The sequence below is a fragment of the Sapajus apella genome, unplaced genomic scaffold, assembly GCF_009761245.1.
Source record: "Sapajus apella isolate SASKATOON/1434 unplaced genomic scaffold, GSC_monkey_1.0 scaffold30, whole genome shotgun sequence".
NCBI classification, from domain to species: Eukaryota; Metazoa; Chordata; class Mammalia; order Primates; family Cebidae; genus Sapajus; species Sapajus apella.
This window is the reverse complement of record NW_022436970.1, coordinates 15385669-15408454: the sequence shown is the minus strand read 5'-3', so window position 1 is coordinate 15408454 and position 22786 is coordinate 15385669. Positions and strand designations below refer to the sequence as shown.

Genomic DNA, 22786 nt, shown 5'->3' with positions numbered 1-22786 from the left:
TCTTGGTATCATTTTTATTTATTTCATCCCTTATTAAAGTAGTTCTCTAGTGGTAGGAAAATGTCAGATTTATATTTTTTAAAATTTCCCCTTCATCAAATGAAACATGCTTATTATAAAGAAAAAGGAAAACTATCACTCCTGTTCATCCACCTAAAGTTAATTTAGTGTGTTTCTTCCTATTCTTTTATTTCCATGCATTTAAACTTTGTACTGTTAACACGTTGTTAATATTATTTTTATATTACAGAATGTTTCATCAAGTGTATACATGATAGGTATGGAATGAATTGGTAAATAACACTCTTGAAGTGTAAACTTTAAATCTAGACAAAGTGTTAGAAACAAATCTTGTAACACATTTATGTCATTGGTTGTACATAGCAAATGTTGTTAACAAAATATCCCTAGCATAAGGAATGGTGTCATTAATATAAGAGATGTCTGTCAACCTGAAGTAATTGAAAGAATCAGAATCTCATTTTAAGGAGTTAATTCAAGAGAAAGCTGGGAATGACCATCTGGGAATAGAAAACTCCAGAGAAATGGGGTCAGTGCTCCAAAGATAAAAGCGTCTTGCTTATATGGGAAGAAAACAAAGAAATTTAACAGGACTACACCATTTTGCACTCAAGGTTGGTTTTTGAGTTACAAAAATTTGATCAATTATAGTTTGTTTTCTTTTCTGTGCAGCTTCTCATTTTCTTTCTAATTTAAAAGAGTATATTTAACATTCAATCTTAGATAGTGTGATAGCCATGAAGTTTTTGTGTGAGAGAGATAAGAAGGAAGTTAATCTATAATGAAGATCAACAGGAAGAGAAGAGAGTCTTCCCTGGTACCCTTTAGCCCTTTACAGCATTTTACAAAACAATGTAGGTAAGAAAGAAGGCTAATCCATCACCAGAGAACAAAAGTTACAGCTGCCTAGGTCACAGCTGCTTGTCACAAGAGTCAGGCCCCATGATCGTATTCCTTTACAGCTCAAAATTGTTTAAAGTTCCAGCAGCTTAGATTTTAAATTACTTATTTTTATATGTTCAATTAGGGGTGGAAAAACTACATAAGAAAAATAATGGAATGTCAGCACAGTAGGAGAAGAAAGAATTCTTGGAATAGAAGTATAGGAGGGAATTCACACATAGAAACCCTTTCTGTAATAGGGTCAACAATAATTAGTTTTACATTTGCCCCTGAAATTTTTCACACACAAGAAAGAATAAACCTGAGACTGTGTTGTCCTTTACCTCAAAGAGCACAATTGGCATTAATATTTGGTTATATATATCTTATATTTGGATCGAGAAGCAGGAATTGTCCAGCATTTAAAGCACATAACTGCCAAACATGTAGTATATCTGTAGGGTGACTGAGCAAGATTAAGGTCAACATGAAGCCCTGGGTAAAAGGGAAGGAAATCAAACCTCCACCAGTGCTTTATAAGTTTATATGTCATCTTCTTTTATTTTTCTAGTCAGGTACTGTTACCTGAACTTCCAAATGCAGCCCAGACAGTTCTTCAACTTGCCTAAAAGTTGTGGAGCAGAAAGAACTGCGATGTTTAGTAACTCCTGTGGTGCTTGTATCTGTACTGCAGTCTGTTTGAGGTGGGAGAAGGCAGGCAGTACTGAAACTGTAATGCTGAAAGGCTCAAGTTAAATACCCTTCCTGGTCATGCTTAAAAGATGAATGAGTCCCCAGTTCCAATTCTTGGCAGGAGCTGCCTGGCTCTGGATCTGGTCTGAGCATCAAAGAATCATAAAAGTTATGGTAAGTTATTGCCTTCTCTTTTTTAATTAAAAATTTTATTGAGATAATTGTAGATTCACATGCAACTATAAGAAGTAATACAGAGAGATTCCACTTGTCCTTTATGCAGTTTCTCCCAGTGGTAACATCTTACAAAATATACTACAATATCGCAACCAGGAGGTTGACATTGATACAGTCTACCTCCTTTATTCAGATTTTCCCAGTTTCACTTGTATTCATTTGTGTGTGTTTGGGCACACAGCTGTATTGTATTAAGTTGTGTAAGATGTGTAAGTATTGTGTTTTGATAATAATTGCATTAATTATATTATGTTCTGTACAATTTTATAAGCTGTGTAGGTTTTTGTATGTATTACAGTTTTTTTCTAAAGTTTTATTTTTTAAATTTTATATAGAAGTCTGTGACACATTTTGATTTAATTTTTATCTAATGTGTGAGAATTAGGTCAAGGTCAAGGTTTATTTTTCCCCTATAGATGTCCATTTGCTACATTGAATTGCTTCATCTTCAAAAAAAATCCTTTAAAAAAATCTGTTGGGCATAGTTGTGTGGTTCTATTCTCTATTCTTTTCCAGTTATTTTTATATTTATTCCTCTCCAATAACATACTGTCATACTTATTATAACTATTTAGTTAACCTTAATAATGGGTAAAAGGATTCTTTAACAATTTTATTTCTTTTTTTCCAATCTGTATGGCTTTTATTTCTTTTTCTTGCCTTATTGCAATGGCCAGAACATCTAATACTATGTTGTATAACAGTGATAAGAAAGGACCTTTAAACCTTGCCTCCAATCTCAGGGGGAAACTATTTAGGCTTTCTAGCTGTAGGGTTTTTATAGATTACCTTTACCAAGTTCAGATAATTCTCTTTTATTACTAACATGCTAAGAGTTCTTATTGGGAGTGTGTGCTAGATTTTGTCAAATGCTTTTTCTTTGTCAGTTAATATAATCACATGATTTTTCTTCTTCAGCTTGTAGATAGTTGAATTACACTGATTGATTTTCAAATGAGAAGTGAGATTGAAGAGGTAAGAAAGGGAGTAGACTTTATAGCACTTTGACAAAGAAATGGAGATATTCAGATGTAATCTGTCACATAGCATGTTCCAAAATGGGTTCTGTGGTGTCTGCTAATAAATGATATAGAAAAATATAATTTTATGGTAAAGTTATAGTCATGTGCTACGTAAGGACAGACTATAGCAGCAGACTACATTCTGACAGTGGTTCCACAATATTATATGGAACCGCACTATACTGATGTTAGTTCCATAAGGTTATGATACCATAGTTAAACTCTACCTTTTCTATGTTCAGATATGTTTAGAAACACAAATACTTACACTGTATTACAATTACCTATCATATTCCATACAGTAACATGTTGTACATGTTTGTAGCCTAGGAGCAACAGGCTGGACCATATAGCCGAGATGTGTGGAAGGCTCTACCATCTAGTTTTGTGTAAGGGCACTGTAGGATCTTCACACAGTGAGAAGGTTGCCTGATGACAGATTTCTCAGGATGGATTCCTGTTGTTCAGCGATGCGTGATTGTACAGTAAGTTCTCACTTAGCATCCTTGATAGGTTCTTGGAAACTGTGGCTTTAAGTAGAACAACATGTAACAAAACGAATTGTACCATAGGTTAATTGATAGAAATAAAAGTTAAGTTTTGATGGCATATTTCTGGTCAGAAAAACATCACCAAACTTCTAAATAAGGACCCCAAACACTTATAATATTAAACATTGAAGTAAATGTGAGCTATACATACTTCGAAGAAAGACGAATAAAGAGAAGCGAGATAATTATTTACCCAATTATTTAAGTTCAGGATCTTAGGAGGCCAGATTCCATCCCAGCAGCTCAGGGTGCAAGGCAAGAACCAACCTGAACAGGACGCGTTCCGCACAGGGCGCACTCATACACACCGACAATCACCCAGACTGGGACAGTTTAGACATGCCAGTGAACCTAACCTGCGCAGCTTTGGGTTGTGGGAGGAAAATGGAATACATGAAAACCCATGCAGACACAGGGAGGGCTTGCAAACTCCAGAAGGACAGTGGCCGCGGTGGGCATCATTTTTTTTTCTCATCCTTATTACAATGAAATATCGTTAAATAAAATGACCTTATTTGTGGACCAGTGTAGTTTCAGAAACAGTGGGTTGAGCTAAGCTCAATACATTTCTTTGGTACTGAACTTACCAGAGCTTTTAATGTGCTGTGGTGAGTGATTTCTGTGTCTACAAAATGGGAATAAAGTGTGTAGAATGTCCTAATCCTGTTTATCCATATAATGAACATTTTCCAAGATGTCAGTGGCAATTGGAAGGTGCACCTTGGGAATCATTGCCTTAGGAAGTCATTTTGTTAATTTGCTTTTCTGACTCAAGGGGTATGATAAAAGGCATCACTTACCCACAGAACTGCAGCTGGCTTCCTAACTGCTATGATGCTCATTTTATTATGTGCTGAGTGGGGGAAAATAACTCCCAAGGCTGAACTGTGGGGTGTTGGGGTTAAAAGTGTGAGTCTACAGTCAGATATCTGGGTTCACATCCTCACTTTGCTACCTAGAAGGTGAGGGAGGACATTGGGAAAATGGAAAATTACTTAACCACTCGGTGCCTCAGCTTCCTCAAATGTAGCATGACAGTAGTAGCAGTTCCTACTCTAATATTTTTAAACCAATTGAATGAAACATATAAAGCATCAGAGAATGTCAGGCACATAGCCACCATCCAATGGTCATGACCTGGCGTGTGTATAATCAGAGCATTAAGTTAGATGGTTAGCAAGGCATCTGACTGTCGACACTGTTCCTCTGAAAGCATTCATTTGGAATGTGGACCTCAGGGAAGGCTGTTGTAGGATGAGTTAGGAGAAGGTGAATCTCTGGCTCCACACTGGATTCTTTGAGAGCCAGGAATGGTGAGAATGGAGGTGGAGAGGAAGAGGTTACTCTTCCAAATATTTTCATGGAGACTCTTCAGTACTTAGTGGTTGAATATGCAGTGTAAAAAGGACAAGTCAAAGATGGTATCAAGGTGGAGCCTCTGTGCTGGTGGAGTGGCTTCCATGGATGATATGTGTCCTGGATATCAATGTGTAAGACAAGATTTTAGTGTTCTAGATAAAAATGATAGATATTTCAGCAGGGCATGGTGGCTCATGCTTGTAATCTCAGCACTTTGGGAGGCTGAGGCGGGCAGATCACCTAAGGACAAGAGTTCAAGACCAGCCTGACCAACGTGGAAAAACCCTGTCTCTACTGAAAATACAAAATTAGCTAGGCATGGTGGTGCATGCCTGTAATCCCAGCTACTTGGGAGGCGGAAGCGGGAGAATTGCTTGAACACGGGAGACAGAGGTTGACAAGATCATGCCATTGAAGTCCAGCCTGGGCGACAAGAGCGATATTTCATCTCAAAAAGAAAAATAGATATTTCAGTTTCTGGTTTTAATAAATGCAGGAAAACTAAAAGTTTTGGCCTATTTATACACACACCTGAAAACTGATCAATGTTGGTAAAGGAACGATCTGATTACACAGCTGTACTACAAGGAAAATCATGCCCATGATGCAACTTTGAACTTTGAGGACGTCGCAGCTTTTTATGGAGGGCACTGAAGTGATGGTGTGGTTCCTCTGAGAGGAAATTAAGCAAGAGCAAGGCATGCTGGTGCTCAGAATGAGGAAGAGAAACAATGCAAGAAGGAAGAATTGAAAAGGTCCCTAGAGAAATCAATATGCATAAAGAATGGGAGACGAGGAAAATGTGATTGCAATAGCAGAGAAAATTTAAGTAAATGGGATCTTGGTAAAAGAACTTAAAATAAGCCAAAGGTATAAAATATAACACACACCGCATACATAATCATGGACTTTAACCCAATCTTGTTTTCATCTTATTTCTCATTTTCTTGTATAGTGCTTGTGGGTACTATCCTTTGGAACCCCAGGAAGCCCTGAATTCCATTATCAGAGGAGAAAACATCTAAAAACATTTGAACAAAAAACATTTTAATGAGTTGGTATCTTTAGTTGATAACGTATTAAATTTGTATGTATTGTTTAACTTTAGTTAAATATTTTATCTTCTTTCTATCTTCATTTTTTATGATCTCTTCCTTCAAATTGTCTTTCCAGCAGTCCTTAAACCAGAGCAGTGAACACCGTGAATAAGTGGATTTTCCCAGATAATTCTACTTATTTCTGTGGCAAGCACTAGAGCTTTGAATAACCCGTAGTCAATGCTTTTGGGAAGAAGAAAGGAAATTAATTTGTATTTGGCTGGTGTGGTAGGCAGAATAACAACCCTTCCAAAGACATCTATATTCTAATCCCTGGAACCTGTAAATATATGACTTTTCATGACAAAAAGGACTTTGCACATGTGACTAAGGTTAAGGACCTTGAGGTGGAGAGATTAGGTTAGCCTGGATTATTCAAGTTTGCCCAGGGTAATCACAGTCTTTAAAGTGGACGAGGCAGGCAGAGTGGGACTCCTGACCTAACATTTTTGGCTTAAACTACTAAATTTGTGGTAAATTACAGTGCCGTGTAGAGAATGAATATTCCCCCCACCCCCACCACCACCTCATTCCCTCTCTCTATCAGGGGCATAATTTAGGTACTTATTAATACTAAATACCTATACAAGTTTAGTAGTATTAAAAAATACCTAAATTATGCCCCTGATAGACAGAGGGAAAGAAGTGGTGGGAGGGGAGAGAGAAAGAGAGAGAGAGAACACACACAAAACGGGAGAGAGGAGAGAGAGAAACCCAGGAACTGCTAGGTAAGACAGAGATAGAGAAAGAGATCAGGCCATTGCAATACTGCCCCGATAGCTGCGCTGTAGAATTATAAACTGCTTTTGATTTAGCCAGGGGTCCCCGGCCCCCAGGCAGCTGACTGATACCAGTCTGTGGCCTGTTAGGAACCAGGCCACACAGCAGGATGTGAGCAGCAGGGGAGCAAGTAAAGCTGAGTCTGTATATACAGCCGCTCCCCATGGCTCATGTCACCACCAGAGCTCCACCACCTGTCAGATCAGCTGCAGCATTAGATTCTCATAGGAGCACGGACCCTTTTGAGAACTGTGCATGCGAGGGATCTAGGTTGTGAGCTCCTTATGAGAATCTAATGCCTCATGATCTGTCACTGTCTCCCATCACCCTCAGATGGGATCGTTTAGTTGCCAGAAAACAAGCTCAGGGCTCCCACTGATTCTACATTATGGTGAGTTGCATAATTATTTCATCATCTATTACAGTGTAATAATAATAGAAATAAAGCACACAATAAAGGTAATGTGTTTGAATCATCCTGAAACATCCCCCCTCCCTGGTCCACAGAAAAATTGTCTTCCATGAAATCGGTCCCTGGTGTCAAAAAGGTTGGGGACCCATGGTAGGCCACTAAACTTTGGGGAAGCTTGTGACTTCACGGTAGGTAAAATAGATATAGCATGAACACATCTGCTGCAGTGAAAGGTGTTTCTCACTGGTGAAGGAGCCTCACAGGTCGTACTTTTCTGCCTCTGGGCCTCTCCCTGAGGATGATCTGTCAGAGCTATGGCCACCGTCCTGGAGGGGCAGGAAAGAGGACATGCTGTGCTGTGTGCCTGGGGTGGACAGAGGAGCTAATGGGCGGGAGCCCCAGGAGTGGCCACATTCACCTCGGTTTTCCTTTCAACAAGGCTGACTGACATTTCCCTCACTAGCAGTGTATTAGACCTGAGGTATTAGTTAGACGCTCATCAGGAAGTGGGGAAAAAATATCTAGACATTTATGCAGAACGGCATTTAAAACAGAGGGTGAGGGAGTTGCCAGTCTGAAGGCCTGTATGCACAGGCTTGAAGAGGTCTCCTGAGTTCTGATTGATTTGGAGGTTTCAGGAAATCAGACATTCCAGCACTGGAAGAATCCAGTGGCCCATCTACAGCTGTCTCCAGCCTGCATGCAGGAATTTCCAGGAAGATCCTGGAAAGGAGGCTGCTTCAAGCCTCCGATGTGCAAAGCCCTCAGATCTGCTCCCACAGCTAAGGAAGAACAGCAAGCATACATTTACACAAGTGGAACTGTAAATGTCAGTTCGACAGCAATGAAATCCTACTTCTCTTCTGATTTCCAGACCTCATGCAAGTGCCTTTTGTGGACAGAATCTCATTTGGAAACCGCTGCCAGGAATGCTGGTAGGTACAGCATCCAGTGTTCCAGTCCCTAGATACTGGGCTCTTGAGGTGGCCATAGAGTTTGTCATCCAAATCAAGACACTTTTGAAAGTGAAATGTGAGTTTGGTAATAAATACAACAAGGTGAATATTGGACTGGTTTCGAGGAGCCCAAGAGACGTGATGCAGAAAGCACAGCCAGGATGGTGCTGCTCGGCAGGGGGCAAGCTGTTGCATCTGGTCAACCATGAGATCCTGTCTCCTTCTGGGATGGAGCGAGTTCCCGTAAGAGAAAGCTTTATGCTCTCCCTTTGAGCCAGCACTTGTGTTTATTAAGATGCTGTTGGGCATTTTGGCACTTCCCTACTACTCTTTAAACTCTAAGTACAAAACTGCAAAAGAAGAGTGAAGATCATAGCCAAGCAGCAATGGTTTTGTGAACTCTTACTATATGCTGGGCACTGCTCTTGGTACTGGGATACAGCTGGGGTGATCGGCTATCTGGGTTTGCCTGGGGCTCTCCTGGTGTCAGCATTTAAAAGTCATGAGTCCCGGGAAACTACTTGGTACCAGGCAAAAACAAACAGTGGGTCAGTTTGTGACAACGGTGAGCAATGCAGTCTTCACATCCAGGAACTCCTATTCAAGTTGGAGAATCCAGAGACAAACACATACACATATAGGACGAAGGGCACAACTTTACATAGAGTGTGCCAGCAGGCTAGAAAGAATTTAAAGTATTTATTTGTATATTGGTTCACCTGTTTATTTTACAAAATGAGCTGTCTTCTGCTCTATCCAGTGGATGAAGGAGCTGGTTCCCTCAGCACAGTTTGGTTTTTGGAACCACCGTTGACCCCCCTCAGGCAGGTGCAGATAAAGGTGAATAAGTGCCCTTGCCCTGGGTAAGGCTATGGAAGGACTTTCTCTGGCTGATGCAGCCTGTCCTTCCTGAAGCCGTGTAGCCTTCCGGGCAAAGGAGGCAACTTTTCAAATGGGCTGCATGTCCTGGGAAGAGGAGGATGAGACTCTGGCCCCCTTTGAGAGCCAGAATTGTTCAAAGCTTTCTGATGACGAGGACAATCCTAACTGAGGCCTGCTGCAGAAGACATACCCCAGCCTCTCAAGTGAGCTGGCCATGAGGAAAGCTGGGCTGGACCCAGGGGGTGCTGGTCCCTGCTATATCAAGGATGGCCCACTGTCCTGGTTTGCCCAGGACTGAGGGGTTTCCTTCAAACCCACAGCCCCCCCAGTGGCTGTTAGGGTGACCATAGAGTTTGTCATCCAAATCAAGACGCTTTGGAGAGTGAAATGCAAGGTTGTTAATAAATTCAACAAGGTGTATATTGGGCTGGATTCAGGGAATCCGAGAGATGTGGTGTTAACCTCATTAGATGACGTTGTACTGGATTCAGAGTCCAGGAAGGTGCGGCCCAACGTGCGGCTGAGGCTGGAGACCCTCCCTCATTCAGGCGCCTTGCTAAGGTGGTGGGTTATGGGGGCAGGGACTGTTCTGTAGATGCTAACTAAGCAGTTCAGATATGAGCTACCTTGCCCAGTTGCAGATGAAAATGTTCTCAGTAAAACATTCTAGAAAGAATATATCTTAATTTAAGCAATATGTGTTTTCTGCCATTTTGGAAAATGAAATTTTCTGTAAATAATCTGAGATATAGCAGTATCGAGAGCTCAGGAGGCAAAATAGCCTTTTTAGCACTGAGAGTGTTAAAAAATCCTCAGTGGACCCCGACAAGAGTGGAGCCCACTGGGCCACAGGTAACATGAAGTGGGGGCTGCCTTCCTGGGCGATCGGCCATGGCCTAGCCGGGATCTGTGCTGCCATCAATGTGCTGAGGACTGGAGGTCCCACAGCTAGCCAGGCATGGATCAGGATTTAACCCCAAGTCTCTCTGCAAAGCCCACACTCTTTGGCTTACAGGATGGCAACTCTCGCCCACTTTACTAAGTAGCCACAATGCAGTGTGTATTGTTATCAAATAGTCGCAGCAGAAAGGGGTGTGCATTGCAGGGAGAAAGTCATGAGCTTTGTCAGAGGACTGGGACTGTGGGAAAGAGATAGCGGGTATCTGCAGGCCCTTGTTTGTCAAGATAGCTGTGCTGGCTGCTGTTTCCTGCTGTCATTTACAAAAATTCCCAAAGAAGAACTTAGCACTTACCCGGATGTCATGCTTGAGGTCTGGAGTCCTTAAGATGTGTGTGCAAGTATTTATTTCCTTGAAACCTTGAGACCGTCAAGAGAAGGAGGCTAAAAACAGAGGAGGAAGAAGGAACAGCAGCCAAGGGAGTTGTGGGTGAAGTTTGCTGGGCCCTTGGCAATGCCAAAAACAGGTAAGAACCAGGTGTGGATTTCTGCTCCAGAGAGCACTTTTCACAGCGGTTCATCCATTGCTTGCTTTTATGGGGATATGCGTGTTGCAAAAAGGTCTTCAATGATTGATTGTGCAAACATATAACATTTTACAGTGTACTAAGTGAAGACCTTTGTGCAGAGTGCCGTCAACACGTGCCTCATGAACAACCTTTCAGAGCCTGATCCACTTAACAATGTAAAAGATTACAAAATTCCAGGCAAATAAATATTTCTGATGCATTCTCAAAATTGGGTTTTCCATAGAAGAGCAAGGCAATACCTCCATTTATTCGACTTATTTTATTTCCTTTGATAAATTAGCATATTTCTTTAATTCCTACAAATTCTTGAGGTACCTTCATATATATTCACATGGGCACACATTTATACCTACATATACATATGCATGTGTAAATTTTGCTGCTCATTTGAATATGACATACGATAAAGCAACTGAATCTTTTTTTTTTTTTTTTTTTTGAGACGGAGTTTCGCTCTTGTTACCCAGGCTGGAGTGCAATGGCGCGATCTCGGCTCACCGCAACCTCCGCCTCCTGGGTTCAGGCAATTCTCCTGCCTCAGCCTCCTGAGTAGCTGGGATTACAGGCACGCACCACCATGCCCAGCTAATTTTTTGTATTTTTAGTAGAGACAGGGTTTCACCATGTTGACCAGGATGGTCTCGATCTCTTGACCTCGTGATCCACCCGCCTCGGCCTCCCAAAGTGCTGGGATTACAGGCTTGAGCCACCGCGCCCGGCCTCTGAATCTTATAAAATTATTTTGCTAGGCAGCTTATTAAATTCTATTCCGTTTTATTTGACCATGTTCTCTAGGGGGATCACCTACAAGTCATACATTTTAAATAATTTTCAAGGTTTACAGCTCCTATTCCTTTCTTAAACCTATTACGTGTAGTTAAAACCTCCAGAATGGGTTCAATGTTGACAGTGATTGTGGCCATCCTTGTCTTATTTAGAAATTGAATTGAGATTTCTTTGGTGTCTCACTATCAAGGTTGCTGTTAGTTTCTTGTAAATTTTCTTTATCATGCTGATGAAATTGCAAAATTGCTATGAGTTTTTCCCAGGAAAGGGTATTTAAATTATCAAGTATCTGGCCAGGCACAGTAACTCATGCTTGTAACCCCAGCATGTTGGGAGGCTGAGGCAGGCAGATCACATGAGGTCAGGAGTTCAAGACCAGTCTGGCCAACAAGGCAAAACCCTCTTTCTACTAAAATTACAAAAATTAGCCAGGCATGTTGGTGCACACCTGTAATCCCAGCTACCCGGGAGGCTGAGGCAGGAGAACCACTTGAACCTGGGCAGTGGAGGTTGCAGTGAGCCAAGATTGTGCCACTGCACTCCAGCCTGGGCAACAGAGCAAGACTCTGTCTCAAAAAAACACAAATCATCAAGTATCTTTTTGGCGTTTGCTGGTTGTGGTCATCACAACTGCCATTCGTTCCTTGAGGAAACTGAGACGTTTGTTCTGCAGTAGCTCTTAATTTCTGTGTTTAGTTCATTGCTTCCTTGTGGTCTTGTAGTGTCCTTTAACTCAGTCTTTTATTGCCTGTATTTTCTTTCTTTGCTTTCTTTCTTGTTTTTTGTTTGTTTGTTTTTGTTTTTTGAGATGGAGTCTCACTCTGTTGCCCAGGCTGGAGAGCAATGGCACGCTCTCAGCTTACTGCAACCTCCACCTCCCGGGTTCAAGCAATTCTCCTGCCTCAGCCTCCCAAGTAGCTGGGATTATGCACATGCACCACCACACCTGGCTAATTTTTGTGTTTTCAGTACAGAGCTGGTCTTGAACTCTAGACCTCAGGTGATGCGCCTGCCTCAGCCTCCCAAAGTGTAAGGATTATAGGTATGAGCCCGTGCCTGGCTATTGCCTATATTTTGTATGTGCTGCTGGTTACTTCTAGAGGCTTGGCTGCATTGAGGCTCAGCTACCAGGGGAAGAGGACTTCCTAGGTGGCACTGCTTTCTTCCTGATGCATCGCGTGGGGAGCCCCCTCATGCCTGGCTGTGCCATATTTAGCGAGACTACGATTGATCCGAGGGCTCAGGTAGTGTCAATCAGCAGCACGTTTCATTATAGAGGTTCCCCATTAACCTTCCACCTCATGGTTTTAGCATCTATTAACAATTGTCTCCATCTATTATTTTAATAGGGGTTGCAAAATGGTGACTTAAAAAAATAACTATGATTGTTTTCTCCACTTAGTAGCTGAATTTTTCTATAAAGGGAAACTCGGGTCACCTTGAACTATAATTTGTACAGGAAAGGCAAGGTAAATGCCTTATCCTTTGTGAGAACAACAAAATATATTAAGATATATTCTTTCTAGAATTTTTTTACTGAGAACATTTCCTTATCCTTTTTTACAAAGCTAAGTGTTGGGTTCTTTGTATTTATTACAAGATTTCAAGAGCCTCCAAGAAGAAGCAAAATAAACCAGAGAGAATAGACCTCTCCAGAGAAATAACAAAAGATATCCCCATTGTGCTGCCCTTGAAAGTGGCAACAGCTAAATAATAAAAATATAAAAAAACAAAATAGCAGTAGCTTTATTATGGGAGATGGGTGATAAGGAGAAGGAAGTGTGTGTGTGTGTGTGTGTGTGTGTGTGTGTGCGCGCGCGCGCTGGTGGACACTAAATTGGAGAGTGACCATGAAAAAGTCATTTGGAGAAACTCCCTCACCTATAGAACAGCTAGTTAGTGCCTTGGTGACCTTAGACAAAAAGAGGAAGGAGGTAACTGATGCCCTGCTGCAACTAGGGAAGTGACGACTCTTGCTGTTTCCTACTTGTTAAAGGGTATTTCTGCTTTTCAATTGTTCAAAAAGCCTTTTGTAAGGGTCATGAAACAATGTTGAAGAAAGGACTCTTGTTCATGTCTGGGTGGTAATCTTCATTCTGTCTCACTACGTTCCCTCCTCACGTCCGTTTGTTCTGCTGGTTGAAACATTTAGGACATCTGTTCTCTGGAGGGATAGGGCAATTTCATTTGTCCCAGGTTATTTTTGTTGTTTGTTTTATAATGTAGTATTGCTCATGTGATATTTCAACATGTCCCCTATTTGCTGAGTAAAATTTTGTAGTTCTCTGTTGGGGAGACAGTGTTGCATCCTTGGGGCCAAGATTTTGGGATGCCTGTGTTTCTTTGGACATGATACAAAGCTAAGTGTTGGGTTCTTTGTATTTATTACAAGATTTCAAGAGCCTCCAAGAAGAAACAAAATAAACCAGAGAGAACAGACCTCTACAGGGAAACAACAAAAGATATCTCCATTGTGCTGCCCTTAAAAATGGCAATAGCTAAATAATAAAAATATAAAAACAAACAATTAGCAGTAGCTTTATTATGGGATATGGGTGATAGAGGGAGAAGGATGTGTGTGTGTGTGTGTGCGCGTGCGCGCACGCGCGCGTGCGTGCCGGTGGACACTAAATCAGAGAGTGACCATGAAAAAGTAATTTGGAAAAACTCCCTAGCCTGTATCAGTCTGGATTTTGTATGTCAGGACGTAGGCAAAAGAAACTTTCAAGCCAGGTGCCTGTAGGTGTGGGCAGCAGCCGCTGTCATGAGAGATAGGATTTGCATTCACCCCATTGTGAACCTCGTGGGTAGACAGTGACTGTTTCAGCCAGTGGGTGAGGTTCACTTCAGGGCCCACTGAATAATTTTGAGGAAGAGTTTTGACTCAAAAGAAAATTTGCTTTTGGGTCTGTCCTGCAAAAATCAGTGGGTGTTTTGGGTCAAGGCTGTTTTTGTCATCTTCAAGGAGAAAATCGAAGTTGAGGCAAAAAGCAGGTGCAATAATGGCAGATTGGAAACAAGATGGAAACCTAACAGATGGAAGTCATTGCATGGCTTCGTCCTCATTCAACAGACGCTGATTGAGCACCTGGAATGGGCAAGGGCGCTGCTCAAGTATCTGATAGAGCAGGGGATGAGAATTTACCTGGGCCTGGAAGTGCCTATAAGGCTATAGTACAACATGCAGCAGTGAATAAGCATCACAATAGGATGTGGTAAGTGTTTCAGTGAGGACATATTTGTGGTTCTCAGGAAACTCACAGGAAATTCACAGGCTACCTAATTCATTTTTGCGGGCCCCAGGGAGAGTATCTTATAAGATACACTTGAGCTGAGACCCGCTGGATGGGAGAGGGATAAAAGAAATCAAGGTGAGGAACTCCACGTGCGAAGGCCCAGCCCTATCAGAGCATTGTGAGCAACAAATTACACAGTGTTAGGTGGATGAGCAATATAGGCTAGGAGTGAGCAGAGGAGTTTTAAGACACTGGAAAAATGGCAGTGATCAATCACACAGGCCTTGCAGGTCAATAAGACATTTGGATATTCTCTTGAGGACAGCGAGGCACTGAAGGGAGTGACAAGAGTCAGGCAGGTGTTTTAGAAGGCTACCTCTGGCCCACAATAAGGCTCAGTAAACACCTGTGTCATGAGAGGCGGCGCTGCATTTTCTTCTCCCTTGCTTTCAGATACGCAGTGGTCCAGCGGAAGAGACGGGTCCTGTATCTGTGATGCATAATCAAATGTGCAGGTAGGGCAGCCCTGCGAGTGCCTTCTTACCTGTCAAATGCAGTCCTTCCTAGTCTCTCTATGAATTTTACAAACTGAAGCCTCAGCCACAATCCTTCATGGTGGTTTAACCAGCAGGGACCGTCCATAACCTAATAAATCAAATGAATCAATAAATCTAACTTTGCCATGGTCTGGTGCAGCTAAAAAAAAAAACAAAAAACAAAAAACTATTGTGTTTCTAAGGGACAAAAGCTGCTAAACATGCAGTTAGTTCTCAGGAAACACCAGCTTGTGTGCTTTTTCTGTCGCAGAATGGAAGGCAAAAAAAGAGTATCTAGAAAGACCAAAACATACTTAGATATGGGCAGAGATAAGAAAGCTTCCTGACTTGAAGAGACGGCTGAATCTAACAGGCTTTGATTGGCAGAAAAAAAAAAACAACAGGGAAGGAAAAGGCAAAGAAACCAACTCTGATTTCGGCGGGGCGTGTGGTTTCCATTCAGAGCAGGAACAAAGGAGAAGTGCATCCTTTCAAATTGTAGACTCTTAGGGGAAAAGAGGGACAGAACTTTATCTGAGTTTGGAATGAGTCTGAGTAGCTGCAATGGTAAAGTTGCTTCCAAAAGCAGGTAAACGACTTCAAAAAACCCCGCTTCATGAAATATTAGTGCTTTACTTCAGTTCTATCTGAAGTTCTGGTAGAGAGAAGAGCTCAAGAGCACAGGCAGAGTCAGCTCCCCGCAGCTCCTGCCTTGCTAATTAAGACAGGGAGCAGTGGGGAGCTTGCAGTGACCAAGAAGGGGTGAGGGTAAGAGACCGCGGTAAACAGGATACGATAAAAGCCCTTAACCAAGACACAGATGGGAAGAAGCGTTAGAGGGAGCAGCACTCACATCTCAAGGTTAGTAACCTTCTCAGAAAAAAGACTGGATGTGTCTGAGCTCACACTTTTTAAATTAATCGTGTGTGAAAGGGTGGGGGCTGCCAGTAACACCATGGCAAGTTGATGCAGCAGGAAAAGGGAGCTGCCGGAAAAAGCGGGAAGAAGTTAAGTGCTCGGTGTTCTGTAAACTCTTAGTTTAATGAGGGGTGCAGTTTGCAGTAAAAGGGTGCCATTTAAGTACTTTTTCTCAGTCTGTCTCTAGAATTGTATTTATAATAGATCTGATAGTAAAGTTCTTGAGAATAAGAAAACTGAGCTAATTTTACCAGCCTCTGGTCTATCAAGCTAAATCTTCCTTCTCTCCAGCAAGACTGAACAACGGTGAACTTAAATAATAAATGTCTGTGATCCAAAGATTTGATGAACTTACATAATAAATGTCCATGATCCAGAGATTTTTTATCCTACTCAAGGGCTGGGAAACTTTTCCTGTAAAGGGCCAGATAGTTCATATTTACTGTCACAACTTAACACCTCTTGACTCGTGCGCTGTGGCACAAGAGCAGCAATAGGCGATATGTAAGCAAATGAGCATGGTTGGGTCCCTCTAAACCGTTTGTGGAAATCAGACAGTGGGCTGCATTCTGCCCTCAGGCCATAGTTTCAGAACCCTGTCTTAGAGCATCCCTGCTGAACCCCAGCTGGAGTCTCTGTTTTGACTGGAAATGGGGTTCTACTGGTCACTCAGCAGTAGCCTCACTCCTGGGGACATGTGTATGACTTGCCAAGGTTCTCAGAGTATCATGGTCTGGAGGAGACCATGTGGCCCGCATTGGAAAGATTCTTTCAGTGAGATTATTTGAGGAAAGGAGCAGAAACCCAGACTATTGTGTTCCTTTGGGAATCTTACTGGAAGCATGAGACTCTTACCAGCTGGGGCATCCCAGCAGAAAGCAGGCAGACAAACCCTCACACCCGAGAAAGAGCAGAGGGAGCAACGGACCTCACACTGTAATCTTCCCATCCCCAGTCACTTGTTCTGAATGTAGCTAGATTTTCCGTTTGCAGTCCTCTGCTCTCTAGCATGTGGCTTGTTTTCCAAGCAAGTGTGGAAAGCAATCAGAGCAGATTCTCCATCACACACATCAGGTGTTTTTGCATGAACTGGGGAAGGTGGGGGTCATTGAGTAGAAACAAGAAGGATCCTCCCAATGCTCAGAAACAGTAGAGACATCTGGGGAAGCAGGACATATGGTATGTAGCAGAAACAATGAAACTGAGGTGACAGGGGAGGTTCTGCCTGCGTGGACAGCCTGAGGGAAAGAGAACAGTTTGGCTGAAGACTGTTCCCTGACCCCTCCCTCAGGCCACCTAGGAATCTGCATTCGGAGGCAAGCTTGTGAGACGAATTCATGCTCATGTGGTTAGCTGAGACATTTTTAATAGTAGAAAAATCCAGTAATATTTTGATTAATGACTTCCTTGAGGACAAAGCTCTTTTATACAGACAGCTCTATTAGAAAAAATACCTCAAGCCAAAATCCCTTCATAAATCATGCAAAAAATGGCTGCCGACACAACAAAAATAACTCAAGCGCCGTCTCTGTCTGTCTTTGGTTAGATTTGATAAATAGGGCTCATCTCTAGCAAACTTGTAACAGCTGAACTTTGTCTTCAGCTGCACGTCTTTCTGCCCCTTTCATGCGAATCCATGACCTCGAGGTCCCTCCATTCCAGGGTGCAAGTCCACTTAAGTTCTCTGCATCTCTTGACTAGTTGACTCTGGATGCCTTGAGAATAAGGAGTTCCTACAAGTTATTACTAATTAGCATCCCTTTTCCAGTCCACCTCCCACGCACCCCATTTCTTCATCCTGGGGGAGGAAGTTCGCTTTGGGCGTGATTGTAGGAGCCACTGAGAATAGATGATGCTACGTTTCATCTCATTTCTTTTAGGAGTCGAGATGCCCACTCAGCCCTCAGCCCTTCTACCTCTCTACCTGCACCTCTGCCCCACTTTACCCAACTCTGAGCCCCCACTCAGAAAATAGATATGTTTTGGCATTTGTTTAATAAGTACATAACGATTTTTAAAAATATCTTAAATCGTGTATCTGACAACTTAGATAATCATAATCTTTTGCATTTATTTCCAGCTATTATCACAAAATCGTAACACAGAGTGTGTCCGTGGACTCTAAGACTGCACTATGATAATGTACTATATTCTTAGAATGTACTTAGCATCTTTGGACCGGGGTGGTTGGAGGAACAACTGAAATCATTAAATACATGGCCAACAGCAAGATGGGGTGGCCTCATTCGTTGGTAAGACCTGGGGTGAATGTGAACTCTTGCTATTCACTAGCAGTACTTTTTAAAAATCGAGGTGAAATTCATATAATATTGTTCATCTAAGATTTATTCAACATAAGATTAAACTTTTTTTTTTTTTTTGAGATGGAGTCTTGCTCTGTTGCCCAGGCTGGAGTACAGTGGCACGTCTTGGCTCACTGCAACCTGTGCCTCCCGGGTTCAAGCGATTCTACTGTCTCAGCCTCCCAAGTAGCTGGGATTACAGTAGTACACCACCATGCACAGCTAATTTTTGTATTTTTAGTAGAGACAGGGTTTCGCCATGTTGGCCAGGCTGGTCTCGAACTCCTGACCTCAAGTGATCTGCCTGCCTTGGCCTTCCAAAGTGCTGGAATTACAGATGTGAGCCACCACACCCAGCAAAGATTAAACATTTTAAAGTGTACAATTATGTGGCATTTAGTACATCTGCAATGTCCTGTGACCACCACTTTTATCAGATTCCAAAACATTTTCATCACCCTCAAAGAAAACCCCATACCTTAAGCAGTCACTCCCTATTCCCTCCTTCTGATAGTCCCCGGCAACCACCAATCTGCTTTCCATTTCCATGGATTTGACTGTCTGGATATTTCCTATAAATGAATTCCTACAAAATGTGACCTTTTGTGGCTGCATTCTTTCACTTAGCATACTGTTGTCAAGGTTTACTCATGTTGTACCACGCATCAGTCCTTCATTCCTTTTTGTGGCTGAATAATATCCTGTTGTATGGATTTGATCACAATTTGTTCATTCATTCACCTGTTGGCAGACATTTGGGTTGTTACCACCTTCTGGCTTTTGTGAATAATGCTGCTATGAACATCGGTCTACAAGTATTGGTTTGGGTACCAGTTTTCAGTTCTTTTTAGTACATATGTAAGAGTAAAACTTCTGGGTCATATACTAATCCTGTTTAACTTTTTGAAGAATCTCTAACTGTTTTTCACAGCAGCTACATCATTTTACATTTCTTTACAGCCCTGGTGTGGCAGTGCACAAGGGTGCCAATTTCTCAGCATCCTTCCTAACATACTGATCTTCCTCTTTTTGATTACAGCTATCTTAGTAGATATTAAGTGATTTCTCATTGTGGTTTTTTTTTGTGTTTCCTTATTGACTGATAATATTGAGCATCTTTTGGAGAAAAATGTCTATTCAAGTATATTGCCCATTTGAAAATTGGGTTGTTTCTTTTATGTCGTCGAAATGCGAGAGTTCCTCATGTATTACGGATATTAGACCATAATCAGATAGATTATTTGCAAATATTTTCTTGCATTCTGTAAGGTGAGCTTTCACTTTCTTGAAAATGGCCTCTGATGCACAAAAGTTTTTAATTCTGATGAATCCAATTTATTTTTTTCTTTTGTTGCCCATATGTTTGGTGTCATATCAAAGAATCCATTGCCAACCTCCAGGTCATGAAAATTTCACCCTGTGCTTTATTCTAAGAATTCTACCGTCAAAGGTCTTATATTTAGGTCAACCCATTTTGAGTTAGTTTTTGTATTTCATGGGAGGTAAGGATCCAACTTCATGCTCTTGCATGTGGCTATCCAGTTCTCCCAGAACCATTTATTGAAGAAACTATTATTTACCCAATCAGTGGGGTTGGCACCTTGTTGAACATCAATTGTTCATAGATGTATGGGCTTATTATTTTTATTTGTATAAATTCAAGGGGTACAAGGGCAGTTTTGTGACATGAATATATTATGTAGTAGTGAAGTCTGGACTTTCAATATCTCCATCACCTGAGTATGAATATGTTGTACACATTAAGTAATTTCTATTGCTCACCCCTTCCTACTCTCCTGTTCTTCCACATCTCCAGTGTCCATTATTGCACACTATGTGTCCATGTGTACACATTATTTTGTTCCCAATTATAAGTGAGAATGTCGCATGTGAATTTCTGTGTCTGAGTTGTTTCACTTAATATAATGGCTTCCAGGTCTATCCATGCTGCTGCAAAAGACAGGATTTCATTCTTTTTATGGCTGTGTAGGGTTCCATCGTGTATATATACCACAGTTTCTTTACTCTTTCATTGATGGACAGTGTGGTTGATTCCATATCTTGGTTATTGTGAATAGTGCTGCAATAAACATATAAGGGCAGCTATCCTTTTGATATAATGATTTCTTTTCCTTTGGGTAGATACCCTGTAGTGGGATTGCTGGATCTAATGGTAATTCTATTTTTAGTTCTTTGAGGAATCCTCATACTATTTTACATAGATGTTGTACTAATTTAAATTCCCACGAACAGTGTATAAATGTTCTCTTTTCTCCACATCCTGCCTAACATCTATTTTGATCATCACTCCAATTTCCTTGGTCTATTTGTCTATGTATATGCCAGTACCCATACTTTTTTGATTACTGTAGCTTTGTACTAAGTTTTGAAATTGGGAAATGTTAGTCTTTCAGCCTTTTCTTCTTTTTCAATACCATTTTGGCTATTCAGAGCCCCTTGTCATTCTATATAAATTTGAAGATCAATTTTTTCCATTTCTAAAAAAAGTGGCCATTCAAATTTTGATGATTACACTGACTCTAGATTTCATTGAGTAGTAATGCCATTGTAACAATATTAAATTATCCAATTCATGAACATGGGTTGTCTTTTAAACACATTTCCTAAATATGTCTTTTCTATGTTTAGGTCTTTTTAATTTCTTTCAGCAATTTTTTTTTTGTCATTTTCAATATAAAGTCTCACTTCCTTTGAAACATTTATGCGTAAGTATTTTATTATTTTAGATGCTATCATAAGTAAACTGTTTTCTTAATTTCTTGTTCAAATTGTTGCTAATGTATAGAAACACAACAGATTTCCACATGTTGATCTTCTAGCCTGCAACTTTGTCGAATTTATTAGTTCTGATATATATATATATATTTGCAGATTTTAAAGAATTTTTATATGTAAGTTCATGTCATCAGCACATAGGGAAAGTTTTACTTCTCCTTTCCAATTTGGGTATCTTTTATTTCTTTGCTTTTTCTAATGACTCTGACTAAAACCTTCAGTACAGTGTGAATAGTAGTAGTGAAAGCAGGCAGTCTCGTCTTGTTCCTGATCCTGAGGGACTTTCACTGTTAAATATGATATTAGCTGTAGACATTCTTCATGAATGCCCTCATTAGCAGTCGTTTCAGTTCTCTGACCATTCGTTTCCTCATCTGTCATTTGCCTTTTTGGTCTGACAAATCCACTCCTTGACTTTTTTCAACGTTCTGGAAGGGCTTCATTTTCTCCATGAAGCTAGGATAATATCCTGGCTATCGGTTCATTTCTTGTCATCTCCATGGGAGTGATCCTAGTCCAAGCCACCATTCTATCTTGCTTGATTATGGCAATAGCATCCAAATAGTTGGATAGCCCTTTGTGTACCTTTCCAAACTTGCCTTCTTACAGCAGCCAGCAACAACTGTACCAGTTCAGACAGATGTGGATGCAGGTAGTGGAAACTTGTAAGAGACTGATCAAGTGTGAAAATGTATTAGATCATAGTATGCTCAGACTCCAGAGCTGGTGGATTCAGTAGCTCAGTGCCGTCATCGGAGCCCCACGTTCATTTTGTCTCTCTCTGCCATCCTGTTTGTCCTCCCGCTGATTTCCTTCAATATGGCTGCCTGCGGGAAACAGGACAGCATTCTTGTTCACTCATAATGAGAGAAGTAAAGATAGAAACAGGGATGAGAGAAGAGAAATTATTCACATTCCGTGCTGTTTTTCTGGCATGGAGTGTGAATAACTTTCTTCACCCTAATAGGCCAACTCAGGCTGTAGTTGGCTCCTCTGACCTCTCAAATCATAGTTTTCAGGGTGGGTATGGTGGATCATGCCTGTACTCCCAACACTTTAGGAGGCCCAGGGTGGAGAATTACTTGGGTGCAGAAGTTCCAGGCAAGTCTGGGCAATATAGCAAGAACTTGTCTCCACAAAAAACTATTTAAAAAATATTAACGGAGTGTGGTGGCTCAGGCCTGTAGGCCCAGCTACCCAGGAGGCTTAAATGGGAGGGTCAGTTGAGGCCAGGAGTTTGAGATTAGCCTGGGCAACATAGCAAGACCCCATCTATACACACACACATGCACACACGCACACACACACACACACACACACACACACAGACACTCTCTCTCTCTCTTTCTCTCTCTCTCTCTCATAGTTGTCAGTAGAATAGCTTAGATTTGTCATAATATCTCTGTGGTGTGTGGAAAGGGGTGGATACCCAAACTCAGGCACAATATTACTAGGAATGAGGAAAGTGAAATGGGTGATGGTCAGTTATCTTTCTAATAATTAAAATCCGATCATATTAATCTGGTGCTTCACAATCTCCAGTTGCTCCTAGAATTGTACCAGGAAGTCCAGAAGGCAAATGTATCCCCACCCCACTCATCTCTACGTCTAATCTCCTGTCCTTTTCTGTTTACATCTCCCCTCAATGGATCCAGTTACAATGATTGAAAAACTGCCACAAAGTCTCTGACTTTGTGCACCTGCTCTCCTGTCCACCTGGACTGCTCATCCTCACACCTGGCCACACGCTGCACGTGGCCACAGCCTCCTGCTTCTGTGGATTCCAGAACACACTTCACTTCCTGAAAGCCTTTCTTGACCACCAACCTGA

General features: G+C 41.5%; 1 protein-coding gene across 8 annotated transcripts in view; it reads left to right on the top strand.

The window, feature by feature from the left end:
• The first annotated feature begins 10033 nt into the window (after nt 1–10033).
• CD226 (CD226 molecule) overlaps nt 10034–22786 on the top strand; it is a 141847-nt gene continuing 129094 nt past the window's right edge. The window contains exon 1 of one of the 8 annotated variants that reach the window (XM_032293883.1): nt 10034–10317. The gene's annotated coding sequence lies outside the window, so the exon portion shown is untranslated. Of the gene's footprint in view, nt 10318–14451; nt 14538–15131; nt 15800–22786 lie in introns of those variants that run through there. The other 7 variants (XM_032293877.1, XM_032293884.1, XM_032293881.1 and 4 more) reach the window with 7 other exon arrangements.